This window comes from Taudactylus pleione, unplaced genomic scaffold (genome assembly GCF_031769625.1).
Source record: "Taudactylus pleione unplaced genomic scaffold, aTauple2 ptg000098l, whole genome shotgun sequence".
NCBI classification, from domain to species: domain Eukaryota; kingdom Metazoa; phylum Chordata; class Amphibia; order Anura; family Myobatrachidae; genus Taudactylus; species Taudactylus pleione.
This window is the reverse complement of record NW_028284500.1, coordinates 2,698,773-2,715,677: the sequence shown is the minus strand read 5'-3', so window position 1 is coordinate 2,715,677 and position 16,905 is coordinate 2,698,773. Positions and strand designations below refer to the sequence as shown.

At 42.9% G+C, this 16,905-nt stretch overlaps 1 protein-coding gene across 1 annotated transcript in view; it reads right to left on the bottom strand.

Annotated features, from left to right (window-relative positions):
- NTN3 (netrin 3) overlaps nucleotides 1-16,528 on the bottom strand; it is an 88,185-nt gene extending 71,657 nt beyond the window's left edge. The window contains exon 1 of the mRNA XM_088470370.1: nucleotides 16,170-16,528. The gene's annotated coding sequence lies outside the window, so the exon portion shown is untranslated. The remainder of the gene's footprint in view (nucleotides 1-16,169) is intronic.
- Nucleotides 16,529-16,905: the final 377 nt, after the last annotated feature.

Sequence of the window (16,905 nt, the reverse complement as noted above, 5' to 3'; positions counted from 1 at the left end):
AACAGCAATACTAAAATTAGAAGGTAATGCAGCTTTAAAGTGGGCCTGTCACCCATGCACAGCGGAGGCATCCATTTTGCTGGCAGAACCAGTATGCCCTTTTTCTAGGAATCAATGAATAGTGGCTCATCCTACTGGTCAGAGGCCACCACCGAGTACACATGCCAGGTCTCTTTGGGGTCTATTTACTAAGCAGTGTTAGGAAACAGAGGGAAAAGTGATAACTCTGTGATAAGGTGCCAGCCAATCAGCTCCCAACTGTCATTTTTCAAACACAACCTGTGAGATGACAGTTGGGAGCTGATTGGCTGGCACCTTATCACTTTTAACTCTGTCTCCTAACACTGCTTAGTAAATAGACCCCTGTATCCCCCATAGTTATGTACGTCAGTGCGGTGCAGCTGTAGGCCGGCTCACAATAATGAACATGGCTGTTGTTTAGAAGAGCCCCCCCTTCCCCTGTACATACATGTTTGCGTGTTCTTGTAATTTTTTTTTTTTTATAGCTTGGAGAACTTTTTTAAAACAATCATCTAAAACCTTCAATGTTAGTGTAAACCTTGAGAATTATCCCCCACTCCAGCTCAGGTGTGGCACATGCAGAGGGAATTTAGCCCTAACACCATGCAGTGAGGGCATACTGGCAGTGCACTAGTGCACCTGCTATAGGGCCGTAAGGTCAAATGACCAGCTTGGCCTACTCTCTTACCATCCCTAAAATGCTCACTCCTCCACAGAGATCCATTGTCCTGAATAGTATATATATGTCTCCCTCCTCTGCTACTCCCCCCTCCTCTTTGTGGTTTGAAATACAAGGATCAGCCTTGCACAGGAGCTCACACAGAGACCTTTCCGTCTTGTGTTTATAGGGGTACAATTGGGAATTATGCGCCTTCTGCATCTGTAATTAGAAGGAGGGGCAGGAGATGAGGGCTTAGTTTGAAGTGATGTTTTTTAGATGCAGACAGTTGAGAAGGGGAATTCTGTAAAGACGAGGGGATTGGAGTACAGAGGGGGAGGGAGGCTGGAGATATACTACGCAAGTGCTAGTGCAGGGGTGGCGGATCACATAGCAGGGGGCGAAGCCACCCACATCACAGGATTCAGCCACCCTCCGAGCCAGCCAATTTAGAGGAGCTGTGACTTTTTTTCTTTTGTTTCTGGGGTGTATGAAACATATAATGCGGATATGTAATGATGTTTGCAATATGTCTGTACACACACAGCCCCACTGTCAGTAAATGTAAGTTTAATTTTTTTTATTCACTCCATAAACACAGTGGACCTCATTCAGAGGCGGTCGCAAGAAGCGATCGCTCTCTCTGAATGAGGGCGGGCGCTTCTTTTTTTTTCTTGCGGCCTCATGGTCGCAAGCTAAGCTGTGGGTTACCACCCACAGCTTAGCTAGCGACCAGGGTGATGGTCGCGATGGTGATCATATTTTCAAGTGCGGTATCCTGGTCGCTAGCTAAGCTGTGGGTTACCACCCACAGCTTTAGCGACCGACCAGGTTGATGGTCGTGATGGTCAAGACCATCGCGACCATCGGGGCTTGCGACCAGACCCTAAGGTTGGGTCTGCGCACTCGCAAGTCCCAGGGAGCTTTCTGCTCTGATGGAGCAGGAAGGTCCCCACTGACATCACTGATGATGTCAGTGCGGCCGCCCACAAAATGGTAGGCGTTCCTTAAGGAACGCCTCCGTTTTGGAAACCACCCCCCGGCCCGCCTACAAAAAAGGGGCAAGCTGTCGATCAACATCAACAGTAGCGAGCTCCGGCGCAAGAGTGTTTCTCTCTCGTTCCGGGGCTTGCGCATGCGCAGTGCGGCCGCTGCGTGTGTGCAGGGCTACCCATCAACCCGGTTGCGAGCACTTCGATGCTTGCGACCGGGTCTGAATGACCCCCAGTGTTTCATTTTAAAACGTCCCTCTGCATTTAGTTAAAATACACCCTAGATGAAGATCACTACTTATTTATACAACTTTTAAAACTGCTCACTAGGCTACGCTGCCCAATATTCACATGGAGAAGTGGAGGCAAACTGGTTGTGGAACTACAAGTGCCATAATGTGCTATAGATCCACAGGTGGCCTAAGGGCCTGATTCAGAGGCGCTTGCTATTTGTGAGCACACGCTCTGAATCAGGGCGGGGAGGAATTTATTTTCTTTTTCTATGTCCGCTCGCAAAGCTGTGGGTGCCCACCAACAGCTAGTGCGAGCGGGCAGGAAATGGTCGCAATTATCGCGACCATCGGGCTTGCGAGGAGACCCTGTTGTAGGGTCTCTGGTCTCACAAGCCCGAGTGGACTTCCTGCTCTAATAGAGCAGGGAGTCCACTACTGACATCACTCGTGATGTCAGTAGGGCCGCCCACAAATGGCAGGCGTTCCTTCGGAAGCGCCTCCGTTTGTTCAGCCACCCCCCTCCCCGCTTACAACATGGGGTGAGCTGTCAATCAACATCGTCAGCCGCCCCGTTTTGTTGCGATCCCCGAAGCGAGTGATTTCTCACTCACTACGGGGCTTGCTCATGCCGCGCATGCGCACTGGCCCACCATCGACCCGCTTGCGAGCTCTATGCACTCGCGAGCGGGTCTGAATCAGGCCCTAAGTCTGATATAAACCAGTTTATGTCTGATTCACGTTTGTAAATTGTTTAGTTGCAATATTATGATTTAACTGTTGCTGAATACTTCTAGTACCTGTTGTAACAAACGATACATGAATTGTCCTATGTATCAAGTGTAAGCACTGATATGATGTGGTCATAGATAAGTTATTTACTCCGTTGAGTATTTTATATATATATATATATATATATACACACACAAATATATATGTATATACAGTGTGTGTGTGTATATATGTATATAAATTTATATATATATATTTTTTTGGGGGTGGGGTTAGAGGAATGGGGGGTAGTTGTCTTCTACATATCAGTGAATCAATGTGCTAAAAAATGATCGCATATAAAACATGCAGCAGATAATACACCCCTCCTCGGTGTGCTTTGCGAGTTATAATTGAAGCAATGCACAATATAAGCAAACAATAAAAAATAAATAAATAAACAAACAAACAGTCATTGGTGTCCATCGTTGTAAAAACCAGCTTTTTTATGCAGGCCACCACATAAAACTATACGTGAATGCACAGACACTGTAAACTTAAATTTCATTGCTGCAGTAAAGCTCAACAAATCCCTCTCTCGCAGAGCTTGATACAAAGGCTGCAGAGTACAACCAAAGTCCCCACTGTGGGTTCTGCTACTAACTGCAGTGCTGCCATAAATGGAACAGGCACATTGGTCTGTAGCTAATACAGGTGCATGAGGACGCCTTTGTCAGCTTTTGCCAGGCAGACCTTTTGTTTGTTTGTTTTTTTGGTAGCGTGTACTGTATATATTTAGCTACTGTACCTGAAAGTGAGCATAGCAGGTCACCGTCAACACAAACGTGTGTGTGGGACTGACGGTATTAGTGGGTGAGAAATGCTCTCAGTGACAGCTTTGCAAGCCCTGACTAGTGCTTTTTTCGGTTTTCAAGAGAAGAGGCTATGACTAACTCCTGATTTTTTATTTCTTTCATAAGTCACACTTGACAGTGGTATGCTGGGACCTGTAGTTGTACAGCAGGTGTGTTTCACTGTGGCAGGCTATCAAAAGTATGTTGGGGGAGTTTAGGGTTAGGCATCCCTGGGGAGGCTAGGGTTAGGCATCCCCGGGGAGGTTAGGATTAGGCATCACGGGGAGGATAGGGTTAGGCATCCCCGGGGAGGTTAGGGTTAAGCATCCCAGGGAGGTTAGGGTTAGGCATCCCCGGGGAGGTTAGGGTTAAGCATCCCAGGGAGGTTAGGGTTAGGCATCCCCGGGGAGGCTAGGGTTAGGCACCACTAAGGGAGGGTTATGGTTAGGGGGGGGAGGGTTAGGCTACTTACCAGCCACAGTCGGGATCTTCAGCGTTCGGGCTTTCACTGTCGGTATTTGAACCGGCGGCTATTCAGCTGCCAGCATGTCATACCGATTCCGTATATATAACCCGGCATTCCTACTTTGGTTAGAAGAATTAGTGGTTACTGTATTTGTAGCCAATAATTACTGGCTATAACTACTGTATAATGTAATCAGAGCTGCCTTTACTATGTAGGCCCAGAGCAGAATTATCTATGTGTATCTGTTATCTCTTTAACACAATTATTATTATTATTATCCTTTATTTATATGGCGCCACAAGTGTTCCGCAGCGCCTTACATAGTACATAGAACTAATAAGTGAACAAAAAAAAAACAAGTAACTTACAGTACAGTGAAGGACATTATATACATTGCTGCAATAGTGATAAAAACACTCACAATATGCAGCAGGGAGTTGGCAGAGACGTGTTAGGTGCCCTTATGAGGAGTAAGGAGTAGAAGAAAGTGTAAGGAGAAGCACATGAGGGAAGAGGTCCCTGCTCGTGAGAGCTTACATTCTAAAGATCTAAAGGAGGGCAGCACAGATGGTGTAATGGCTAGCATTACTGCCTCACAGCACTGAGGTCATGGGTTTGATTTCCACCATGGCCCTACCTGTGTGGAGTTTGTATATTCTCCCTGTGCTTGTGTGGGTGTACTCCGGTTTCCTCCCACACGTCAAAAATATACTGGTAGGTTAGTTGGCTCCCAACAAAATTTAACCCTGGTGTGTATGTGTGAACATGTGGTAGAGAATATAGATTGTAAACTCACTGAGGCAGGGACTGATGTGAATGGCCAAATATTCTCTGTAAAGCGCTGCGGAATATGTGTGCGCTATATAAATAACTGGTAATAAATAAATAAAGGAGGGCCCTGCTCGCAAGCCTACATCTATGAAACATTAATGTACTACCGTTGTATGTGTCTTTAGGCGGTTTGTGGTCATCTGTTTTCTGTCTTTTCTTTTTAAACAAACATTTTGCACCCAGAGATAACTCATAGACAAGTGATAATGGTGCTTTGCGGAATGTTTCAGAGCCTGTGTGCACAGATGATGTTTCTATTACAGGATTCTGCAATGTTAGTTTGTTTTTTTTTCAACCTATTTATTTATCTTCAGTTGTGAACAAACACAACACTATGGATTATCACTAAATGTTTATGTGGTATACCACAAAAATAATCTAAGATACAATGGGCTATTGATGCTTGCCATGTCATGGTAAACTTCAATTAAAATGGTTTCCAAATAAAATAAAAGTTTGTTATCTTAAAAGGACATCATATTGTTACTGGATGGTAATCACTCTTCCGTGGAACAGAACACCAGAAATAGATTTAGAATATGTCTACAATCTACTCTTATATCTACACCACCTAGAATAGTATACTGTATTACAGTGGTTCCCAAACTTTCTTGAATCACAGCGCCATAGAGTATCAGCATTTTTCCACGGCACCCCTAGGCCAAATGTTTCTTATTGAGAAATTTAGCAAAAATGATTCAGTTAAGTCAAATGTGCTTACCTGTTATGGAGCATACACACGGTCAGATCTGTCAGATTAACGATTGAACGATTTGAACGATTTTTTACTGCATTAAAATGAATGGAATCGTCCAAGTCTGACTGCAAACACATCAGATGTCAGATATCGTTATCTGACCATCGGGAACGCACATCGTTCAAATCGTTCATCTGACAGATATGTCAGATATGTCAGATTATCCTTCAGATATGAACGATTGAACGATTTTTTAAATCGTTATCGTTCAGATCTGAAGAAAAATCTGACCGTGTGTATGCACCATTAGTCTTCAGTTGCCCATCCACTAGCAGACATGAAAACTACTTCATGATTACCACATTGTAATTGTGCAGTCGTTTGTCAGTCTGTGATGTGCCTACACTGACCGAGCAGTCGTTCAGTAGAGGCTCATCCATCATCTGCAAACATGCTCAACCTGACGTTATTGTCAGGTTGTCCAGCATGTTTGCCCGATGATAGATATCTAAAATGACCAGCGGGAGCGCGCATCGCTGGTCGTTTTAGACATGTTTGCAAGCAATTTGCAAACGATTTATGAACGATTGAACAATATCGTTATCGTTCAATCTCTCAATTAAATCTTCTAGTGTAGTGGTTCTCAAACTCGGTCCTCGGGACCCCACACAGTTCACATTTTGCAGATCACCCAGCAGGTGAACAGGTGTAGCCATTACTCACTGACACATTTTAAAAGATACACAGGTGGAGATAATTATGTCACTTGTGATTTTGTGAGGAGACCTGCAAAACATGCACTGTTTGGGGTCCTGAGGACCGAGTTTGAGAACCTGTGCTCTAGTGGATGGGCACCTTTAGGCTCAGTTATGCGGTGGCGGACAGGGTTGTGCTCTGGTTGTCCACATATTTTAGGATTGGCGGCCACGAACACTGGTTTTTACCTTCACATAGAACATAAATATTTTCATTTGGTTCTGGACCTCCAACCCGAGGCTCCCTTACAAGTACCCCAGGAACCACTGCTGTAGTATATACAAGCAGAAGTGTGTTCCAGTGATCAGGTGGGAGACTGAATGATAGATAGGTGATAGTATAAGGGACCAGGTGCTTCCACTTACAGTATACTCGAACATTTTCATACAGGTATGCAATAACTAATCATTAGGTTGGATGTCCTGGGGCGGGATGCATGACTAATGCGATGCATCCCGCCACCATTTGCATGTATGCCGGCATTAATTACACACCGGTATGCCTGAAGAATATCACAAAGGGCAGCTGTCTCAGGTAAAGCTGTCCTTTGCAAATGAAGGACTTCCGGGTCTATGACCGAGAAGTCCCTCTGGTGTCCTTCTGCGGCGCTGGGGGAGATCTGATCGGACAGGGGTGGCAGTGAAGAGAAGCCCATAGGCTGAAGATGGCATTGCCTATCGCATCCAAGCCCTGGAATGTATCGCAGTCCGGGGCTTGGCGCATAAAAGAAATGCAGTCAAGCCCCCGAAAACTGCACTGTCGGGGGTGTGACCTCATTATTGACTTTGCTGCAGGTGTTGTACCCAGGTGTGTACCCAGCTTTACTGTAGCCCCCGTATACCAAATAGGTGGTTCAAGTTGTTGCCAGTAGCTGGAACACACCGTAGCCTGCTCATTGTAGCTCAAAACTGTGTACAACAATGTGGCGGAGACAGGGGCATATCTATAATAGGTGCAGGGTGTGCGGGGAACACGGGCCCCTGGGTCCAGGGGGGCCCCACACCGAACACCCTGCACCCATAATAATACTTATCTCTCCAGAGTCCCACATCGGCGCGGGCGTCCGGTGCTGTAAAACGACTGCAAAATAGCCGCGGCGGCCATTTTCCCATAGTTTGCGCATGCGCAGTACAGGGAAAATGGCTGCCGCGGCCATTTTCCCGGTTACCTGTGCATACACTATAGACTTTGGGCACACTCTAGTGCCCAGAGTCTATAACTCCGGCACTGGCTGTGCACAGCTCAGTGTGCTGCCCGGGCGGAGAGAAGGGGGCCCGTGTCGGAGACTGCACACGGGTCCCCTCCTCTCTAGAAACGCCCCTGGGCGGAGATGTATCAAACCTTGTAGAGAGATAAAGTACCAACCAATAATCTTCTAACTGGCATTTTTCAAACAGCCTGTAAAATGACAGCTAGAAGCTGGTTGGTTGGTACTTTATCTCTCTCCACTTTACCTCTCTCCAAGATTTGATACATCTCCTCTACTATTCATGTTTCTCTATTAGGGGAAAATGTATCAAACCTTCTAAAAAGTGCAAAAAAGAAGAAGTACATCCTATACAATGATAGGTAGAAGCTAATTGTTTGCTACAGGAACTTCTCCATTTCTCTACTCTTTAGAATGTTTGATCCATTTCCCCTTTAAAGAGGACGGTGGTGATAAATTCCTCCAGCTTCATTACCTGGCCTAACCGGCTCCTGGCGTCCTGTAATGGGAGGGGGTCAGGTTGTATTAAGGTTGGGTTGTCCTGAAGTAGGATCTAAATTAAAGCACTTGTGGATAAAATAGTCTCAGAAAGTAATTTGCTAAACAGAGGAAAAGTGATGGGGATACGGGCACTATTTCATGTGAAAATGAGCCTATTTGTCGGCCAGGAGCATAAACCGATGATCGCCCCACTCTGCTTTTTAAAGTGCAAAAACAACACTTCAACTTCCTGCCTACTCTCTTTGCCTTTTAAAACACCACTTTTAAATTACAGCTTAATTACTGCTTGTTGTAGCCACAATTATGTCATAAATTTCAGTGTTGTTTTCATTCGGAGTGTCACATTTGTTCATTTTACTATTTTAATTATAACTCATTTTTTGTATAAATGTGTTTTTCCATATAACATGTTCTAGGATGCTTTAAATAATGTGTCACTGAAATTAGTTGCCGGCAATCACTGTCACTTCAGTTTTACATAAGTATCAACTTTTATATGACCAAAAAGGGATCTGGGGGGTGGACATTCACTAATCACTACACTGAGAGTGACTCCCAAAATCTGCAGCCTCCAGGCCTCCAAAGTTCTTTATCTATACTATCTTGTCTTGCTACATGGAATCTTATTTTTTCACTTGGGACCAGGATCTGATAATTTGCTGTAGCTACATTTAGTGAGGAATGGCCCTAATTGCTCAGCTCCACACATCAGATAAATTTTGGCCCCAGGAATATGCTCTATCTTCACAACCCATTTGGGGTACGGCCCCCCAAAAATTGGCCCGTCTAACATCGCAAAAGAAGGAAATGTTACATTTGTGCTGCCACCTGCTTTACGCATTTTTAAATGACCTTGTGAAACATTATTAGACTATTAACATCTCAATTTATTTGTATTGCATTTATTTTATTTTTTTAAATGTGTTAAACATTTTCCAAAGTGTAACTTCTTTTTCACTTGTTTTATAATACTAAAAAAAAAAAAAATGCAATTAATGGAAATAATATGCATGGTGCTATGAAGTCTGGGCTACAAGTATTTATTTAATTTTTTTTGTCCCTCACAAAGCGTCTCTATAACTTCACTCCATAGGAATGTAATTTATGTAACTGTCAGCGGTGGAAATAATATACTTTTCTGAGAGATCTATTGCTAATTCTTTTCTTGAAGGGCAAAATGTCACGATCCTGACCCCACAGGACTATATGCAGCTTAATTACGGGAGGTCCAGCTCTCCCTCCTCTTACCTCCGCATCAAAAGAACCCCGTCAAGACATTTCGTCAGGCCCAGGTAGGTCACAAAATCCTTTTTATGCTCCAGTGGGTCACGGGTTCCATGACCCAAAGCTGGAGGGTGACCGAGGCCAAAAGTTGTACGAAGTTTGGCCTCTATCTTACAATCCCCTGTAAGAGCTCAGAAGAACATTGTGCAGAAAGCTTCAGTAGACCCATTTGTTTTAAAGGCCTTCTTTATCTTGCAATACAACTGCACAAATCTAATTTTAAAATAGACCCTGCGGGATCAAAAAACAATTCCAAAAAGTGAGAATTCCACCTCTATTGTATATAGAGGGCAGCCAATGGGGGAAAGCATGAATGGATCTCTTGCTCTCTCTGTTCAGTAAGCTCACATGACGATTAGATCCCATTGGCTTCCAACTTTCAGTATTGGAAGGTCAGGATTGTCTTGCTTGTTGGTAGTGGATGAGTAAGGCAGTAGGGTCTTGTGCAAAAGTGGTCTTTTACCCTTTTTGTGGCTTATATGTTAAGTGGATTCTGATTGATTAATAGTCCCTCCAATTCTTTTACCCAGAATCCTGTGAGGATATCACTTATACATGTAAAAATTTGATTTCAAACCAAGTTGACTATTTAATATGATACCGAAATGGCTGTTTACGATGATCTACGCACCTTATTAGCTACCAAAGGCTGAATATAGCTGGGAATTATGGGAACTGTGGTCTGACTCTTCATCAATTTATCAAGCAGGCTTTTTAAAGCTTGACCTCCGATAGCTACCACCATCTTCAGAAGGCATTAACCACTGTAGCCTGTAGCCTACAGTATTCCTGGAGAGGGATCTTCGGATCCTTCCCCGGCAGCCAACAGTGTGCACATGCTCAGCCTGGGGTCCAGCACAAACATCTCCTTCATCACTGAAATAAGTAAGCAGTGAATAAGAGGATTTTAATGGGGGGGGGGGGGGGAGTCATCATCGATACAACCCCCTATCAGATGAGCTGTCTTGGCATCATATGATGCCCTGTTGATCCATCTATAATTATTAACATATGTAAATTAATGGAACTAAAATATGGATCTTAATCAATAGGGTCCTGAAAATCAGTCTTCACATATTAAGAAATATTAATTGTGAGATGTGTTAATAGGGCAGATATCATGGCACTATAGCCACTCCTGCTCCCCCCCCCTCCTTTTATCGAGGCAACGCAGGAAGCAAAAACGCTGAGATCTATTAAAATCTCAGCCCCCAGAATGGGGGAGAGAAATTTCCCCCTTTGGCAATCTGGGCAAGTCACCTCATCCTTGTCCTGAAACATTATGTCATTGCTCCTGGCTGGCCCCATTGCGCATGTGTGAGATCTCATTGGGCACGGTCTGGATGGTCGGCACATGTGTCCCGACTCCTGGGTGCCTTCCAGCTCTGCCACCGCTGGACACAGCACACATGCCGGCAGGTGATCCTGCTGATTGTATGAAAGTAAAGATGAGCCACAAAATAAACCATTTTCTCTATTGTAACTGCTGTCATCCGTCTGGAAGAACGAAACAAGTGTGAAATTGCACTGGCTCTAGCACAGCTCATACTTATCTGCTGATAATACATCTCCCCCAATGTATCACGTTGCACTTTATATGAGATGATTTATTAAACTAATTTCTGTAATCCTGTGGTATTGGATTGTACCATGCCTTGTATACCATGAAATGACATACTGTGTACTTACACTATGCACCGTACCGCACACTGGTTACCAGTTAGGGGATTAATACAGGTGTCCTAGGCAATTGCTTCCATAATGCTGCCCACTAGTTCACCCTGATGTCTCTGCCCTACACGTGGCCTGCCAGTAAATTACATAGACCCAATTCATGGACAACCTGGCTCAACAAGGGACTGAAACCTACTGTCTGGTTTATTCTCTCTCCCGGTCTACATAAAAAGATACATAGTTCACCATAGCAGAATGTCTAGGCTCCGTAGCTCCTATGCGCAAATAATTATTCACATCAGTCCCTGCACCACTGGAGCTTACAGTCTAAATTCCCATCCACACCCTCACACTGTAGGGTCCCTTTTTGACAGAAGCCAAATAACATGCCAGCATAATTTTGAACTCTGTGAGAGAACACCGACAGGGTAGGACTATCCTACATGGGTACAGGGGAAATCCCCAGCAGGCCCCACTGCCTGAGGGCCCCACCTATACCTCTAGGGGTCAGGTTCCAGACCATGAACTTAAGTTGTACATTGTAACTATACTTTTAGAGGGTTAGTGACTTGGTGGAGCAGGCTCATGGATGAACTTGGGTTCTTGATTTGTTTCTGTGGAAACTACACCAAGATTCACCCTCCTGCCAATCAAAGTAGGTGGTCCTGAAACAGTCCTGTCCCCTCCTTTATAAAGGGCCTTTGCTCTTTGAAAGTCCTCTCTGATGGTTGGCCAAGTCCTTTATGGTGGCTGGCACTTTGGGCCCTATCCACTGCATTCCCTGGCGGGCTCTTCATGCCCCAGTCTGACAGTGGACATTGGTGCATCCAGGGGACGTTTGGGAAAACATGAGGAGAACACGCAAACTCCAGACAGGAAGTTTTCGGGGGTTTGGCCACTCACCGCATATGCACCAAGCTCTGGAATGCGATACATTCCGGAGATTGGATGCGGCGGGTTTCAATGATGGGCTTCTATTCGCTGCACCCCTTGAGAGGCGTGTGCATCACTTGACGCATGCACAAAATAACTTCTGGGTCATAAACTCAGAAGTCCTTCTATTGCAAAGAACAGCTCTTACTGGGAGAGCTATCATTTGCCCTTTTATTAATGCATAACAGCGAGATTTAAGCCGGCATGGATGCGATGAGTGGTGGGATGCATAGCATGCTAAATGCGATGTGTCATGTCTCCCGCCCATAGTGACGTGTTAGTCACCTGATGCAAATCATGAAAGATTCTTGCGGACAAACTGCCGTTGGGTTAGCTCCTAGCTCCTACGCCAGCACAGCTTGTGCATTGTAACTGCTGCTCACAGGCACTATAAGACTACTGAAGGTTAGGCTCACGGTCTCCATTAAGCGCTCGTTTGGTGCAGTCTCATTTTGCCAAAAAGTTGCAATGAGGCCTGTGATTACCAGCAATGGCTCTCATCATTCAAGGCTATAACACACTGTTCTGAATAGGGCAACTGTGGACTTTTGTAATTGAGTTTTCCATGTGCTGAAGAAGTGACTCTACTAGCAGTGATACATCTTTAAATGACGAGAGGACAGCCCTAAATAGTCCCAGAGCGCTTTGCTGTCATAGATATTGCATATTATATAAGCACATGAAAAGTTTTAATGTGAAATGGATGTAAATGTGATTTGAGGTTAGTTTATTTGTCCTCATTTATCAGGTCTATATTGTATAAACGTCCACGGCAATGCAGTAGATTGCAAGGATGTTTTTGGCCAACCACCTTGAAATTAAGAAAGAATCTGTGTATATGGCCCTGACCCCAAAGTACCTTTGGAATAGAACATTTTGTCTTGATGACTTTCAGAAATAGAAATACATTAAGAAAGAAAGAAAAATGTAATTCCCCCCCAAAAAAGGATCTATCTGATTTATAGCCCTTTAAAGATTATACAGGAGGCTGGGAGATGAAGCAGCAGCTGGGAAACAGCTCCCCCTAATGGAAACTTTTATTTTTTTAGTCATATTTTCTATCTAGAGAACTTTTATGTGTGAAAGATTATTTTATAACACTACAACTCCTATCTATGCTGAGTGTTATATTATAATAAATGGCTGATCACATATTGGCATGTTGACTTGAACCTCCATAAGTTCCTGGCCTAGAAACATCAGATTCACAATGTATTTTGCTTTTTAGAAAATCTACACTTCCATAATATATGGATGGCTTATTAATTCACGCTTTTTTGCCATATTTTCTTCCTATTAACATTTCGGTTGTCAGGCGTTCTCTGTGTGTGAATTCCCAAAAGCAAAAGTTATACAGGTGCCATGTTTAATACAAAACGCTGTATTTATGCTCTTCTATTTATATCATTTTAACAGAGTTTATAACAAGTGGAGCACAGTTACTGCGTTGCATTATATGATGTTTAACAAAATGAGAAAGATTTGCGTAACTATTGGATATAAGGTTTTCGAGCAGCTCCTGAACAAAATGAACGCATGAATACACATGCTGCATTGCAATTTGTCCCTATGCTTGCGGCATAACAATGGCACGTATGCACTGTGTCTGGATCGATTCCAAGGCTGCCATCTACTAGTACTGATGAGTGCAGTGCAAGCGGCTGACTTTTCTGGTGTACGTCGAAGTTCACATTTACTTGATAACGTTATTGTGGCCCAGGCTTATATTAGCAGGCATCTTCACTCTAATGATCTACGTAAAATGAAATGGTGCTAATGCTAATGTAGTGATTGGGGAAAAAGAACCTCTGTATTTTGGGTTTGTACATATTGAGGCTTGTGCAGAACGCATTTGTAGTACATTGCGCAAAACAAATGTGCACGTTGGAAAAATGTGTATATTCGCACATATACAGAACTGCGCGTCTCTGGAAATGCACCCACGTCTGTGTGTGTAGCCCACTGGCCTCGTTTGCTACGAGTCATAATCATTATCCCCACTGAGTACTTTCACCTGGCCCAGGTGTACAATATACATCTCCTACCAGACGTGTATTCCATTGCATCCAGGTCTGACTGAATAAAACACATTTTTGTGAACATGCCCTTCATGAGAGTACCCCTTCATTTCATACCCCCATTCGCACTACATGACAACACCCCTTCATACCCCCATTCGCCCTACATGAGAACACTCCTTCATACCCCATTCGCCCTACATGAGAATACCCCTTCATACCCCCATTCGCACTACATGACAACACCCCTTCATACCCCCATTCGCCCTACATGAGAACACTCCTTCATACCCTATTTCCCCCCACACACCCCCCAGTTATAAATACTACTATAGATGTGATCAAAATTACTTAGGACTCAGCGTTGGGGAACTTGCATGTGCTAATTTTTTAAGTATGCGCAGTACGAATAGACGCAAGACATGCACCGCAAGCTTCATGCGGTCAGCTCTGCATTGGCCCCTCTGTGAGCTGTTTAGCAAACATCTATATATTTATAGCTGAATGTCACTCTATGATAATAAAATTGCTGTAGGTATGAAATCCTATTACAGACCTACAGTAGGTATGAAATCTTATTACAGACTTAAGTAGACCAGAGACCAAGTTAACAAAGACAACTACACTAGTGAATTGCAGACAGACATAACAAGAAATATGACTCTCTCTCCCTCAGAGCTTACAATCAAAGTGATAGAAGACCTAGATAATCAGGCAGCGTCAGTACAATAAACTATTGTGACAGTCAGTTGTATAAGAAAATATAGACGTGGGTTAAAACGACTAACAGTGCCTTATTAGGACACTATGTCATTTTAGCACAATGAGTGTAGGCGGTAATTATTAATCTATCCAGGCTGTGAAATGACCATACTTATGGATTGTGCGGGATGCACTCTTAGAACCTAGTAAGCTCTAGCACCGTAAAGAAAAAAGTTTTTGCAACATATGTTGTTTGGTAGCTGCATAGGTGTAGTGTGGCACAGGATGAAGGCTTGCGGGAAGGAGCCAGCGCTACATACAGGGTGAGAAAATAGACAGGGGCAAAGTAGTATCTGACAACACTTAACATTGGTCAGGTGTGCGGGTGGGGTGCATGAGTATTCTAACAATTATTTCAGAAGATTTGCTGTCATCAATAATATGGAAATGAGGTTAACAACTAAAACACAGGTTTATTGGTACAAACAAAAATAGTGTTTTCAAGTATTTAAATATGTTTGTTACTAGGCTGGATAACCAACCATGCAATGTTCTGCAGTGCCTTTTAGGCCGCTAGGAGAATTTCTGTGCTATATATAATATAAATGTTATGCATCATAGCTTTACTGTTTGAAACTTTTACTATAGATTGCATCTGTGGCCATTCTCATTTAAGATAATATCTAACGAAGAATAGTTTTTATTAAAGTCCATTTGTGCTAAAGTCGATCAAATGCTCAAATTTCCATTGAAGCAGTTTTTCCTGCATAACCTCTGCTAACACCAGCTTGATTATTAAATATGTACCTAGCTGAATTAACTGTACATAATTACTGGGTTACCAAGTTCCAATTCTATTAACATGCAAAATAACAAGTGTCTGTCTATCCACAATATAACCTGAACGACCCTTTTCTGTCAATCGTATTCTTTATGGTGACAAAGTGCCTTTATACTTTCAAATTTATATTAACTTGTTTAAATTCAGCTGGAAAATTTGTTAATTGTTCTACTAACTATTTTATATTAAAATATTCATCCAGTCCTACATATATATTTCTGCCTAAAATAGTTGGCTGATAACTGTGATTTAAAAGGTAAATATTTAAAATTTATGTAAAAAAAAATCATTATCAATTTTAATGTACAAAAAAAACAACTTAGGGAACGATCAATGCACAACATAATAGAATGAAATTACCTAATGCTATACAATGCATTTGCTTATTATTATTGTAGAAATATTTATATTATACACTAAATATTTTTAGTGGCTAAATGTTTCCATTCTCAGGTCTCTCAATTGGATCATATTGGGTGACAATAAAATCCCATCTCTAGATACTTGGCTCACCGCTGATAAAATATTAAATAAAATTCAAAGTGTGACTTGGGATCAATTATAATTTGATATTAAAAAAAATCGCTATTTTATTTTTATTTTTTTATGAGCTGCGCGTTCTGCCAGTATTATCGAGAAATCAGAATTTTTTTTTTCTAATGAATTTTTAAATATTAGCTAGAAATGGCTGTAAAGAAGATCATTTGCCTATACTGTAAACTTTTTTTTTTTTTACTATAGTGTGCACTGCAAGAAACTGTACAGTCTATACCAAGAAAAAGGAGCAACTTACAATTTGAAGACAGTGGATATTCTCCTGATGTCAAATCCTCTATGCCGATACGGGGTTAATATCCGGGCATCATGGTGCTTGGCCACTTCCAACAGGAGATGCGGCGTTATCCAGTAAATGTCACCCCCAAAAAAAGCCGAACAGGTTTCCACCAGCTGAAATTCTCATAGCAAAGGATGCAGACTGAGAGGAAAAAGTTACTGGGGGGGGGAGGAAAAAAAATCAGAGAAAAAAAAATTCAGAGGAAGATAAAAAAATAAAATAAAAAAAGAGCAAAGAACAAAAACAAAAGTTAGACAATAGATGGTTTAGAAGTCTGAGAGATCTCTGGTAAAGGTCTGAGAGGCTGAGGCTGGTAGATGCTGTCTTAATGCAGAGCAGTCTGAGATGTGCACTATACTATAGCAGTGCGCTTCCTCTCCTCTACCACTTCAAGGCAATACACTTTGCTATAGCCATTCCTCCCCCTCCCACTTCTAAGTATCACTCCTTCCTAGGCTCTCCGGTGTGAAAGGAGGGGGGTCCCAGCGAGTAAGTGTGTGTGTGTGTGTGTGTGTCTCACACTACTGATGAATATAAGTGATGAGGAGGATGCAGCAGACACATTAAGCGATTATCCAGGAACAGGGATTTCCCAGTATTTTATTTCTGCATTGTGGGGAGTTTCTCAGACTCAGAGCAGGACTGTTCATTCTGTCTCTCTGTTATGGCTTTTCCAGGTACAGCGGCAGCTACA